We start from the raw sequence: 12,230 nt of genomic DNA, 5'->3' as shown, positions 1-12,230 counted from the left end.
CACCGGTCCCTCTCTCTCCCCCTCTCTCACACACACTAAATGCGCTATTTCCGCACACACACAGAGCCGCGAGCTTGAATGACACAAGCACACTCCATTCCATGCAACTCTCTGATTGGTCTGGTGTCTTGCCTCTATTGCATTCACTGAACACGGGAAATTACAGTCCTGCCGTCCTTTCTAGTGTCTTGATGAGGTTCACATAAAGCACGGTTAATGTATTATATTATTGAGGTAGAATTGTCCGGGGCTACAGAAAAAACATTCGGGGCAGACCAAAATATTATTTTACCAACAATGTGGAATTTATTGGCTACATATTACACAGATTATGCACAGCGGGAGCAGCAATAACCGTCAAATAATAATTCAGACAGGGGAGCTACGCACCCCCTGCCTGCCGCTAGGGGGTGCTGCAGCGCCCTCAGCACCCCCCTTCCCGCGCCCATGCATTTCAAACCCCAGTGAGTAGAATTGGAGCATGTAACCAGAAATCAGTGCTCACGCTCCTCTGCAGGCTTCCTGTTATAAATATATACCGGTAGTTTGTTTGTGCAAGCTACTGTAATGTTGCTCCCAGCCCCTGACAGATGTTGCCGGGCCAACTACAAAATCCTTTCCTTCCATGTAGTAATTGAGCCTGAGTGTTACAGTTCAATTCAATCATAATTTCATGATTAGGCAAACGGAAAAGCAATGAAAGCTATGTTATAATCTAGTAAACCAGATCAGTATAACTAGTGCACTTCAGGATGAGTTTACAATAGCAATGCTACAGTGTATGCATCATAACAGCAAACACTTCCATGGAATAGCACCATTAAATATGTAACGCACCATCAAAATCGCAAAATGAACTAGTGCATTACTCCTTTGCAATATTTAGTAAAGACAAAATATGCGAAAATATCATTTTGCATGAAGTATTGTTGTGCTGAAGAGAAGTACCGGCCTACAAACAGTATTCAACAGACCTAATATAACAGTTAATTATTTAAATTGACTCTTGTGGATCAGAAACCATGGTTCTAAAAAATGTACTTAACATTTTAAATATTATTTGAGTCATAATTGGTTTAATATTTACCACTGCTATTCCTTTGTTTACTTCTGTAACAGAGTGACATCACTACGTAACACTTGCGCTTCTATTGGCTTGCTCTTCAACTCATTGTACGGTTGAGGGGTGGGACATCTCTAAGCGGTTGACCAATCACAACACAGCTGGCTAGCTAACCAATCAGAGTAGGCTGGGCTCTGGTTTGAGACAGAGGGTGAAAAGAGATGCTGCAGCACAGGCAGTATGAGGAAAATAAAGACCTTTTTAAACATGAAAGCATGGAGACATGTCCCAGTAGAGGCACAACATATTAACATGATAGGACATAGGATATGCATAATAGGGCCGCTTGGTGCCTATAAACAGGCATTGACAGCGCATGGCTTGTTATACATGCATCCTTTACCATAAGCCCACATCACGCAACTCAAAGAGCATGACATACAATCCAGTAGAGACAGATCTCACATAATTAGTACTATCTAGCATGTTTGCTGATAAACTATTAATGCTTGAGTTAATGCTCAACCAAGGCACGGCAAACATTTTTTTTAGCCTATTGGGACCCCCAACTCCAACCCTATTCTAAAATCAAGGAGATAAATATAAAAATGTAAAATAATCTCTCCTGACTATTATGACATCTCAAATAGCAAATCCACCCTCTCTGTCTCTCGGTGTAGTGTGTGTCTCCCCCGGCTATAATGGGACAGTCCGGCAGTCGGAGGTGAGCAGGCAGAGAGCACAGTGTGTTCCTGTCGCAGCTGAGGCTCTTGTTCACATGCTCAGCAGCCAGAGTCTGAATAAATAAAAGTATCTGGTGTTGCTGATCCGTGTTGAGTTCAGTGAGGGAGGCTCCTATTTCTATAATCTGTCTCTCTCCCCTCTTCTCTCTATAACTCCCTCTTCCTTCCTCCTCGGCACCCTGCCTTCTCTTCCGAATGCACCAACTTCCCTCAATGTAATTTCCCCTCCTTCTGGGTCTCGATCGCTTTCTCCCTCTGCATCTCTCTCTCTGTGACCACGGCTTAATCAATAATTCAGCATATGGATCTGGAGAAGGCAGACAGGCAGCGTGTTGGAGACAGGCCAACACGCTGGCCAAACACACACAGGCCAGGCAGGCGGTTGTGGCTGTTCACTTATTGCTAGGAGGCTAATAGCACAGAGGCCCTGCTCTAAGTCAGCTAGCTAAAGAAAGGATTGGTAGATGCACTTGGTTTTGTAATGTTGCAGCAGCAGAGGGTATTTTGTATGGTATGTTCAGAGGGTATGTTTGGCTGTGCAATGCCAAAGGAAACAGAATAATATCAACACTCTGGCATGAGCAAGGTTTTCGGATTAGCCATTATCCATTTTTGTATTTGTTGGTGATGAAAAAAATCGGACAAAAAGATGTAAGAGCCATGAATATCAGAGGTGGTGATTCACGTTGTCCAATTGTTTATATTTTAGTATTTATTTATAATATTGCTATTTTATGATCAATTATGGGTTGGATTGGTTGCTGGGCTGCACTGAATCACCTGTTCACCTGACCAATTAGCTTTCACTGTGTATAATGCATTATCCACACACTCATAAAGCACTACTTATAATACCTGCTTTTCATAGTGTATCATCTGAATTACAAGTACTCTTAAGTATTCACAATGCTTTGTATCAATCAGTATGACAAATAATAAAGCATTTTATAATGACTTGGAAGGTTAAAGGTTAGAATTGCTGCTAAGTCACTTAGGTTTTCTGCAAGTATCATAATGTATAACTCCCATAGTTAGCAATGCATTATAAAAACGTTCATAATGGATTATAAATGTGATTTGTGAACAAATGTGGAGTTACTCAACTGGTATTTGGATGCTTTTAATGAGTAATAATATACATTCACATACACTATGACCAGGTTATATAATAAGGTAGTTTAATATTTCATTTTAATAATAACTATAAAGAACTTTATCATGTTTTATGATTATATTTAAAGTGGATAACTGTATTTATACAGCGCCTTTAGATTAAATATTATATATTATAGTGGTTATATTGAATTATAATGTGTTAACACAAAATTATCTCAAATGGAGGTCTGTGTTTTCATTGGGGATCAGCGATATTTTGGAACTGGCGAATCCTGGAAAGCGTCTCTGAACCCGAGGCACCACCACCTTGGCCTTGGTTCAACCTCCGACCTTAGGCCAGCTGCTTCCAGCTACACCTCTCTGTAGCCCCACAGCTGAGGCGCAGCCAGCGACCCGGGGCAGCGCAGAGAAACAAGCTGGGACTAGCCTGGTGGGCGAGCTGAGTGAAGAGTGAAGTGTAAACAGCAAATCACGCCCGTGGGAGTAACACCACCACAGTAATAACCAGTAGTTACCATAGCTACTGTGGCAACATGCTGCATTTGTTTTCTTGCTACCGACGCACAAAGGACTTCGAAGTAGCAGCCGGCCAATACACACTACTATCAGAGCTGCAGACTGGTGGCTGCACATTATGCTCTGTAGTCCTTTGCTTTCTTTAGAAAACCCTCCAAGTCATGAGAAAAATGTACCTATGTGCTGCAAGAGAGTTATAGAACAGGATAAGATAGAAACACAAATGAGAAGTCAAGGGAAAGCGAATGTGAAAGTGTGAAAATACGACATTCCACTTATCTACTATTTTGAAATAGAAAACGGAGTTGAAAATGGTATCAGGCAAGTGAAAATGTCGACTTGGAACCCAAGTGTTGATAAACCAAAAGAAGAAATTGGGAATATTAATTTCGAACAGCAGTGTCAAGGATTTTCCGCATTAATTCAATCATTCAGCTTTATTGCTATGTGCCAATACTTTGAATTAACTTTAACTATTGCCCTAATTTCATTACTCTGTACAATATGTGTGTGCATGTACAGTATGTAAACATAGTTAGTGTAGCTAGAAATATATATATACTGTTTATACGTTTTAAATAAAATAGCAAACAAATGTAGGAGTATACAACAATAAGCTTTACTATACGTTAAATTAAAGTTGACCATTTATTTATTGAATTACCAAAACACATCGGTCATTTTAAAGATATACAATTGACAACTATCAGGGTAGGATTTTGGACATATTGCCCATTCTCATACGTGAAATTATAACATTTTACTACTATGAAAGCGCTGGTTGGTCTGCCAAGCTTCTACTAATTCTGAATAAAGAAAGCTGTCACCAGAAGTGGCTGCTGAGCGCGGTGGGAGAGAGGAGTTCAGCAGCTGACTGCTGGCAATCTTTGGCAAAGGGCTGGAGAGATGAGGTTTCACTTACTGGGCAGGTTTCAGAGAGCCAAGCTAAAAACTTTTCAGGAACCAAGCTTTCACTACCTGGAACTGAATTCAAGAGACATTTAAACACAAAGACAACAAATCTAAAAACAACAACAACAGAACACTAGCAAAAAAAGGGGAGGGAAATCAACAGTGACCAGGTGAGCTTTGACACTGGGAATGATGACAGCTGTAAGTAACGCCAAAAGCTAGCAGGGGATGTATCCACAGAAACTAAACTAACTAGCAGTTTTTTTAACACAAGACTCAACCTAACGTTGAGCAAATTGTGTATTATGTAAATGAAGCCCAGATTGACAAGTCACTACCATTGCAACTTATCAATATAAATAGAGACATCTCAATCATAGACAAACAAAAATACGGAAGTAATCCAGTGATGTCCCTAATAGGTTTGTGAAGTGCCATTAAGTCGATGGATCCAGCTAATAATAAGTAACTTTAGGCCCTACTATTAACAAAACGGGTAAGTTATCTAAAAAGTTGGCCTCCCTCCATTCTGACTGCTGGGAAGGAGAGTTATTGCCACTCACGCATGCCCAGTTCGTACATGCTACTTAGCCGTCGGCTGAAGTCTTTGCGGTGTGTTTCAGTGCGAATCATGGCCAAGACGCAGGAGACGTGAGGTGACGTTCCGTCGGGACGTGTTCTTTGGTGTCAGTTTAGTGTGTAAGAGGCTATACAGCTAGCAGATAGTAACACAACTTGACTAGCTGCTTTCACTGCAAGGCTCTGTGCCAAAACTAGTGGTGAACAAAGAGAATATTGCATATCATTTGAATGCAGCTTTACCTTAAAAAAAACATTCTATTGTTACCATCACCGCAATATAAAACAAAACAGCAGTAACAGCTTAAGCTAACACAGAAAACAATGCAACACAACATAGCCATAGTGTTCCCATAATGGACAATGTTAGACATCAACATGGTGGCTATTAGGGGGTCTCTGGGCAGTCCTGGGTTTGGCCGGGTCTTACAGGAGGCTATATATACCCTGAAATGTGAGCGGATAAGAGACTGCTGATGTCTGTGAGGGCCACACTGACGCCTCTGCCCTTCTTTTCTGCCCACTACCACCTCAGTGCCAAGTGTTTCGTATTAAAACAAGACTAACAAGGCCATAGTTGCACATTATCCAGCGTTCCCTAGCTACTGATACCCCTACAGCCAAGTTTAGTGAGTTTCAGTGCGTTACTGTATACCGTAAGATCATGAATTCACAGCTACATACAAAGACAAATATAAATGTACTAAACAGTGCTGGCACACACACATTTTAGAATTTCATATAAAACCACTAAATTAAAGTGGACATAAAATATCTGCCTAATAAACGTTCTGTAAAGATGATATGCTATTGCCCTTCAGTACTGCCCTTCAAAGCTCCATGTTCCGACTATATAGCTCTGTTACCTTTCATTTCCCATCCTTGGTCAGACTTTACAAAAAACAAATAAACTCCAAAACACAACATTTTCGTTTCCACTTAAATGTTTTGCCACAAGGAAGTTCTTACCTCTCACTACATGTCTTTGCTACACAACCACTTTTCTACAATATCAAAACCAGGATTGGAGCAGCCAATTAGCATTAATCATTACCACCATCTGTTGGTGACTCACATGAGAGCATATAAAAGCAAAAGTGACCTCAGAGATGACTCAATCCACACACTGATTCACGCTTTTGGTCTGTGCAGGTCACTGGCACACTTCTTTATTCATTCAACTAATCATTTGGTAAATGAAATGCTTTCAATATTTAAAACATCAATCAATCAAAGCAATTCCACTGAGAGAAAGGCATTAGAAACACACAAGTGGCTTAAAGCAATTAGTGGTTTAAACACAAGCACATTGTTCCGGTACTTGACTATGATTGGTCGAGCCGGCCAATGTGAAATTATTAGAGCTGTGACCACATTACAACAGTTTCAACGCACCAATTAGTCACTTGATGTGAGAAGAGATCAGAAAAGATTGACAGGATAGAGGAGGAAGACACTTACTTAAATGAAGTATAGCAGGATGTTAAGTAACACAGAGACAACATACCATACTAAATACTCTGGCACAGTAGAGGAGATGTGCAACCCACCATAAAACCCAAAGAAAAAGAAAAGGAAGATTGCCAAGGAAGGACATATGCTTAAATGAATGCACAATAAACAAAAAATGAATGAAGGATTATATGTACGTTGTGTGCCTAAAATGCCCCCTTAGCTCTTGTCAAATCACATAATCACGGTTTATAGCTTAAATTCATTTTTACTTTCTCAACACACCTCAATCTATTCAAAAGGGCAATATAGCGGACCTGGTTGTAAATGATTGTCAAGTGTCAATGCCACTCATTTTGTTTTTTATGACAAAAAATACTGTTTGTGGAATATTTCAAAGAGAAAACACCCCCCCCCCCCCCCCCCCCGGCTGGGTTTTGGTTGAAAATGTTGATGGTTAGATAGAAAAAATAGATCACCCTTTTTACTTTATCCAATATTTCTTACTTAGTCTTCGGGTAAAAGTGCAAACTTTTCCGCTGATAAATGTACATAAATGTCCCATGTAAAGAAATTCCATTTGTAATAATAAAGCAGGTCAAATTGCTATTCTAATACTTTGAAAACAATACAATGCTCAAACCATTACACAAAATCACATTTTCCCTATTCAGAAACTGCCTACGAGCCAGCAGGACTTCAGTAAAGTTGTGATATTACAACTATATCATTTTCATAGCTTTAAACATTGTAAATGCATTGCACATTTGCAGTGAATGGCATAAGAGGAGAGGAGGTAAACATGGATTGAAACTGTTAACTAACAACACCACAGAAAATCGAATTCTCAGTTGGACAAGTCTAGATATCTAAAACAGAACAAGGAGCCACAACTCCTGAGTTTTTAGAAAAGCACTATATAAGTCTCATGTATTATTATTATTATTATTATTATCGTTAATGTTGCTTTTTAATGTATCATAACATACTGTATGTGTTTTATGGAAAGAATTCTTCTGAAAAGTAAGTACTCAGGTGTTATTTTAATGTATTACAAAGTAAATGTTTTCCTCTGGATTGTACTGGAGTAGAAGTAAGTAAGGTAAATGTAGCTTTAGTGTTGCACATCAGCAAATACAGTCTGCTTGTTTCCACCACTGGCAATAAGCTAATTCCGGCTGAGGTATTGATTTATTATTTTTATTCCAATAGTGCTGTTACTTTTAAGCACAGCTATTCTTTGCCAATTGTATGGTGTTTTAACCTGCTTTACAAAAAAAAAGAAATATAGACGCCTTTTCTTCATTGGTTCCCAGTCACTTGATTGATTTTTAAAATGTGACTTCTGACATATTGGACACAACATGTCAGGCATTTCTGTATTTGAAGGGATTGTTGTGCCCTCTGACTTTGAGGAGGAGCTTCAGATCACCTAAGTAGCAATTTCTAACAGTTCAAGGCCGAAAACAGGGGATACTTGCTTTTGTTGCTTCTTAAGCTCCTAAACAGCCAACAATTCTATATTTGTATTTTGTATTATGTTTCCATGCTTTAATGTTCAAAAAGGTTGTTTTTTTTGTTCATACTGCTTCTGCTGCAGCACCTCTTTTCACCCTCTGTCTGAAACCAGAGCCCAGTCTACTCTGATTGGTTAGCCGGCCAGCTCTGTTGAGATTTGTCAACCGCTAAGAGATGTTCCGCCCCTCAGCCGTAAAATGTGTTTGAGCGCTAGCCAATTGAAGCACAAGTGTTACATAGCGGTGTCATTATGTCACAGAAGTAAACAAAGGTATACAATTTCAGGCGGGGGGGAGAAACTCCCTCTGGAGGGAACACAGGGATTTTAGCCTTTGCAGACCATTGACATGCACATAAACCTACATAACACACTAGAGAGGAAAGGGGAAACCCCAAAAATAATAGTTGGGTCCCTTTAAAAAAATCACAACATGAAACCCATTTGTTTTCTCTGGCCTTCTCTTGCTTGTGCAGACCAAACTGTTGGACAATGCTTTCCAGCATCACAAAAACCTTTTAAGGGTGTGAAAGCTGTAACGTCAATGCCTCATTAGTCACAGTCTAAATGTCTACATGCTGTAAATGGAGAACTGACACATAGCATCAACCTTTTGTTAGTAATTTCTCTGAGTCATTTATAAGCAAATAAAACACAACACACAACTAATGTGGCTAATGTTTTCTTACTTTCTGTGTGTGTAAAAGTGTTAAATGTGTGTCAAGTTAAATGACCTACCGTTTATGTTTCAGTGTGTGTCAGTCCCCGCGGGCTGTGACGGCTCTTGGGCAGCTCATCCTACTGTTGCTACCTCGCAGTGTACACACACGCACACACACTGGCTTTCTGACACTGATCACTCCTGTGGAAACACACAGACATGTTACATGACATGCCACTCAACCCAGAGGACACAAAAGTAAACAAACAACATTGAAATATGATTCATTTGTGTCTGTTTTACAAACGCATACAGTATCATTAGATCGTTAGCTGTCAAACATATCAAACTATCACACAAAACCATGATCTGTTTTGGGCTGTCTCTATCAGAAAATAGTTTGACTTTACAGAAAACACGTTCAGCTCGAAGTGACTCTACAGGCCGACGGTCAACACATTCTCCGGATTTCATATCACCATGAAAGATTGAGGATGTATCCTTTGGCACGTATTATCAAATCTGGAAAAGTTGCTCAATTATAAAGCATGAGAAAGAGAAAGTTGATAGTTTGACTCCATGTAGCACAGCTTAATTAGGCGGCAAGTGCATATTTCACAACCAGCTACATGTTTACTATTCAATGCAAACACCTATCATCTGTAGGCATGCTACACCCAAGGAGTTGATCACGGGTTCTTAACTCATGCTAGAAAAATCCGGAACTTTCCGAAACATTACCCCTGTCCTCCATTATTTTCTCCTCAGGAAGACATGGCCTACAGCTGAGCAAACAGCACACACAGCATGCATTCAACTGACAATCAGGTAGTTAAGCAGTTAAGTTGGTTAGTTGGAGCCTCACCCTTGTAGTTCTGAGTGGCCAGGCCGATACACAAAAAGCAAAGAGGTGCTACTTGGGAGGCTGTGGCCCCGGAGTGTGAGAGGATAGTATGAGCACAGCGATCCAGAATGCCACAGATCAAGTTACAGAGCCGGTAAATATAGCAGGCGCCTATGACCTCTACAGGTCACTTAACACTCAGTGGCATTCCAAATTGCTATATCACTAGGCATCAAGTCCAGTGCACTACTGTAGCCAGCAGATTGGCTTCTTTAACAGGAGCTAACATCTTAAATGAATGGCATGATTCAGTAGATGTAGTCACTTTGCATTCCTCAAGTAATAGTGCTACTTCATAACAATACTGTACCAAACTGCCACATTAGGTCATGTGTTGGCAGCAGAAGTGGAAGAAGTACCCAGATATTGTACTTGAGTAAAAGTAGAATTACCAGAGTATAGGAAAACTCTTTTACAAGTAAAAGTCCTGCATTCAAAATGTTACTCAAGTAAAAGTTCAATAATTAGCATAAAAATAAACTTAAAGTACCAAAAGTAAAAGTAATCTTTATGCAGATTGGCTCATTCAAGAATAATACATATTATATTTTTTGATTATAATTATTGATGCATTACAGTGTTATGAAAGCTGGTAAAGCTGCAGCTAGCTTTAATGACTTTGTATACATCAGGGTAGCTTGTGAATTTACTTTAGGTGTAACTAAAGTCTTATATAAGTGTTAATTATATTTCACATCATGAAACCAAATCTGTAAAGTAACTAAAGGTATTAAATACATGTAGTCTAGTAAAAGTACACGATTTACCTCTGAATTGTAGTGGAGGAGAAGTACCAAGTATCACAACATTGAAATACTCAGGTACAAGTCCCTCAAATGTGTACTTAAGTACAGCACTTGAATAAATGTAATTCGTTACTTGACGACACTGGTTGGCAGTGACAGTAGTTGAAAAACTGATGTATGAAAAAAAAATACATCACCAGTACCGAATCAAGAATGTTCTAGCAAAGCAAAGCAGTTGAGGTATGTGTGTATTAGACAATGGAAAAATACAGAGTGGTGAACGGTCTCTGTGCGCGGTATAGCATTACATGACGCTGGGAGGAGATGGGACGACACTGGCACAGAAGCCATACTCGCTGCACTGCAGTGTGTCCGTTTTACATGGGGCTGAACAGACTCGCTTGAGGCAAATATCTATGTATTTGAAGTATTCCGCATAAAGTATGGGGAAAACGTTATTCAGTATTAGATAACCACTTAGACACAAGCGCGTTGTCCGGTAATTGCAGGTTTGACAGAGGAGGCGAGAACTAACCTAGTTCCTTTAGACTGAGGTAGCAACGTGCAAAGTTAAGACAACGGTCAATACCTAAATAACAAGGTAACTTCGTCCATGTACCCTGGGTGGACGTCCCACATCGGCTAACTAGCTTATCTCGCTAGCCTCCTCAAATAACCACAGAGTAGATACTAGAGAGTCGCGGTGTGACGCCAGTGTTCACAGAGCACCGCGCCAAGTGTGTGAGAACTGTGGCACTGCACATTTAACGGTGAATAACGGTAGCTTGGCCCTTTAAACTTAAAGAGTTGATGTTATGGCCTCCCATTATACACAACTTTATGAAGTACGCTTACGTTGCGAGTCTTGAAACTGAAATGTTCCTGAAATAAAGAGCTGTTTCGCAGTCATGGTATGCCAAAACATCTGAGTGACTTATTGCGACTTCTATAATGTTTAAATAAAGGTGAGGTAATACGGAAATTTGATTATATAAATAGGAGAGCACAGCAGCACTCAGTATTATGCTTGTGTGTCCGAGGCACCAAACTGCATTCACTCACCTCACAGTTGGAGACCATCCCGATCCAAACAGGCAGCGAAACGCCCCCAAAAGTGTCGTTTTGGCTGGTTAGTGCTGCTTTTTATACCATTACTTAAGTTGCTGTGACGATAGTGTTGGATGGAGAACTACATCGCCATGGGTTTTGAATTAAAACCACCGCTGGTATTCAGCCATATCTTCTATCCCCTTGCAGTTGTAGAGTTTTTCTGCAACCAAGTAACGGTTCTGTTAGCTTTAACGGTGACGTCAGTCCGGTAACAGAGCTAATTTTCTGATTGGTTGATACTTCATGTGAGCGTCACAAGCCAGCGCAGCGACCTGCCTCCTACACCGTCACCATAGTGACGAACGTAAACATCAGAAATTGCTTTCATTGAAAATAAATGTTGCTTTCATGGTTATGGGAAATATGAGATCTTCATACCAATAATAATTCATACACACCTAAGATGTGTGGTTGTGGTTCAAAGAACCACAATATATACTGTTCAGGTATTTCCAGTGGTAAATACAACCACAAATAATGCTTACTCCGCCAAATTAGTCTACATGTGGCCATATTTGGTAGGAACTGAATTAAATCAATGTTGTTCGATGAAGTGCAATCACCTACAGTTATTTTAACCATAAGCAGTTTCAGATTTTGAATGCAACTGGAGCTGTAACCAAATACTTGAATATTGATGATCTGTTGTGTATGTTTTCAGTAGAATGCTTTATGACCATTGGGAAAGTATTGCTATTAATTTGTACAAGTAGTAAGAAGGCTAAATACAAATAAATCTTAATAATAATAATATATATAAATATGTAATATTTATTTTAAATATGCTTGAATGCAAAGAAGATCTTACACACAAACCCATTTTTGAAAGACATCAATACAAATAAATAAATTAAACATTTAATATCATTTTGTTCATTCACTTAGTTTTATATGCATCAATGCACTGCAGTT

The 12,230-nt window shown here is 39.6% G+C and overlaps 1 protein-coding gene across 3 annotated transcripts in view; it reads right to left on the bottom strand.

Annotated features, from left to right (window-relative positions):
• The window catches only part of usp2a (ubiquitin specific peptidase 2a), a 50,167-nt gene extending 38,682 nt beyond the window's left edge, over positions 1-11,485 (bottom strand). For 2 of the 3 annotated variants that reach the window (XM_079676554.1, XM_079676556.1), the window contains exons 1-2: positions 9,424-9,529; positions 8,636-8,759 (exon numbers count right to left, since the gene is read on the bottom strand). The gene's annotated coding sequence lies outside the window, so the exon portion shown is untranslated. Of the gene's footprint in view, positions 1-8,635; positions 8,760-9,423; positions 9,530-11,270 lie in introns of those variants that run through there. The other variant, XM_079676555.1, reaches the window with a different exon arrangement.
• Between the last annotated feature and the right edge of the window lie 745 nt (positions 11,486-12,230).

The sequence above is a fragment of the Notothenia rossii genome, assembly GCF_949606895.1.
Source record: "Notothenia rossii genome assembly, chromosome: 4".
In the NCBI taxonomy this organism is placed as follows: domain Eukaryota; kingdom Metazoa; phylum Chordata; class Actinopteri; order Perciformes; family Nototheniidae; genus Notothenia; species Notothenia rossii.
Note: the sequence above shows the minus strand (reverse complement) of the source record. Positions and strands in the feature narration are given on the sequence as shown.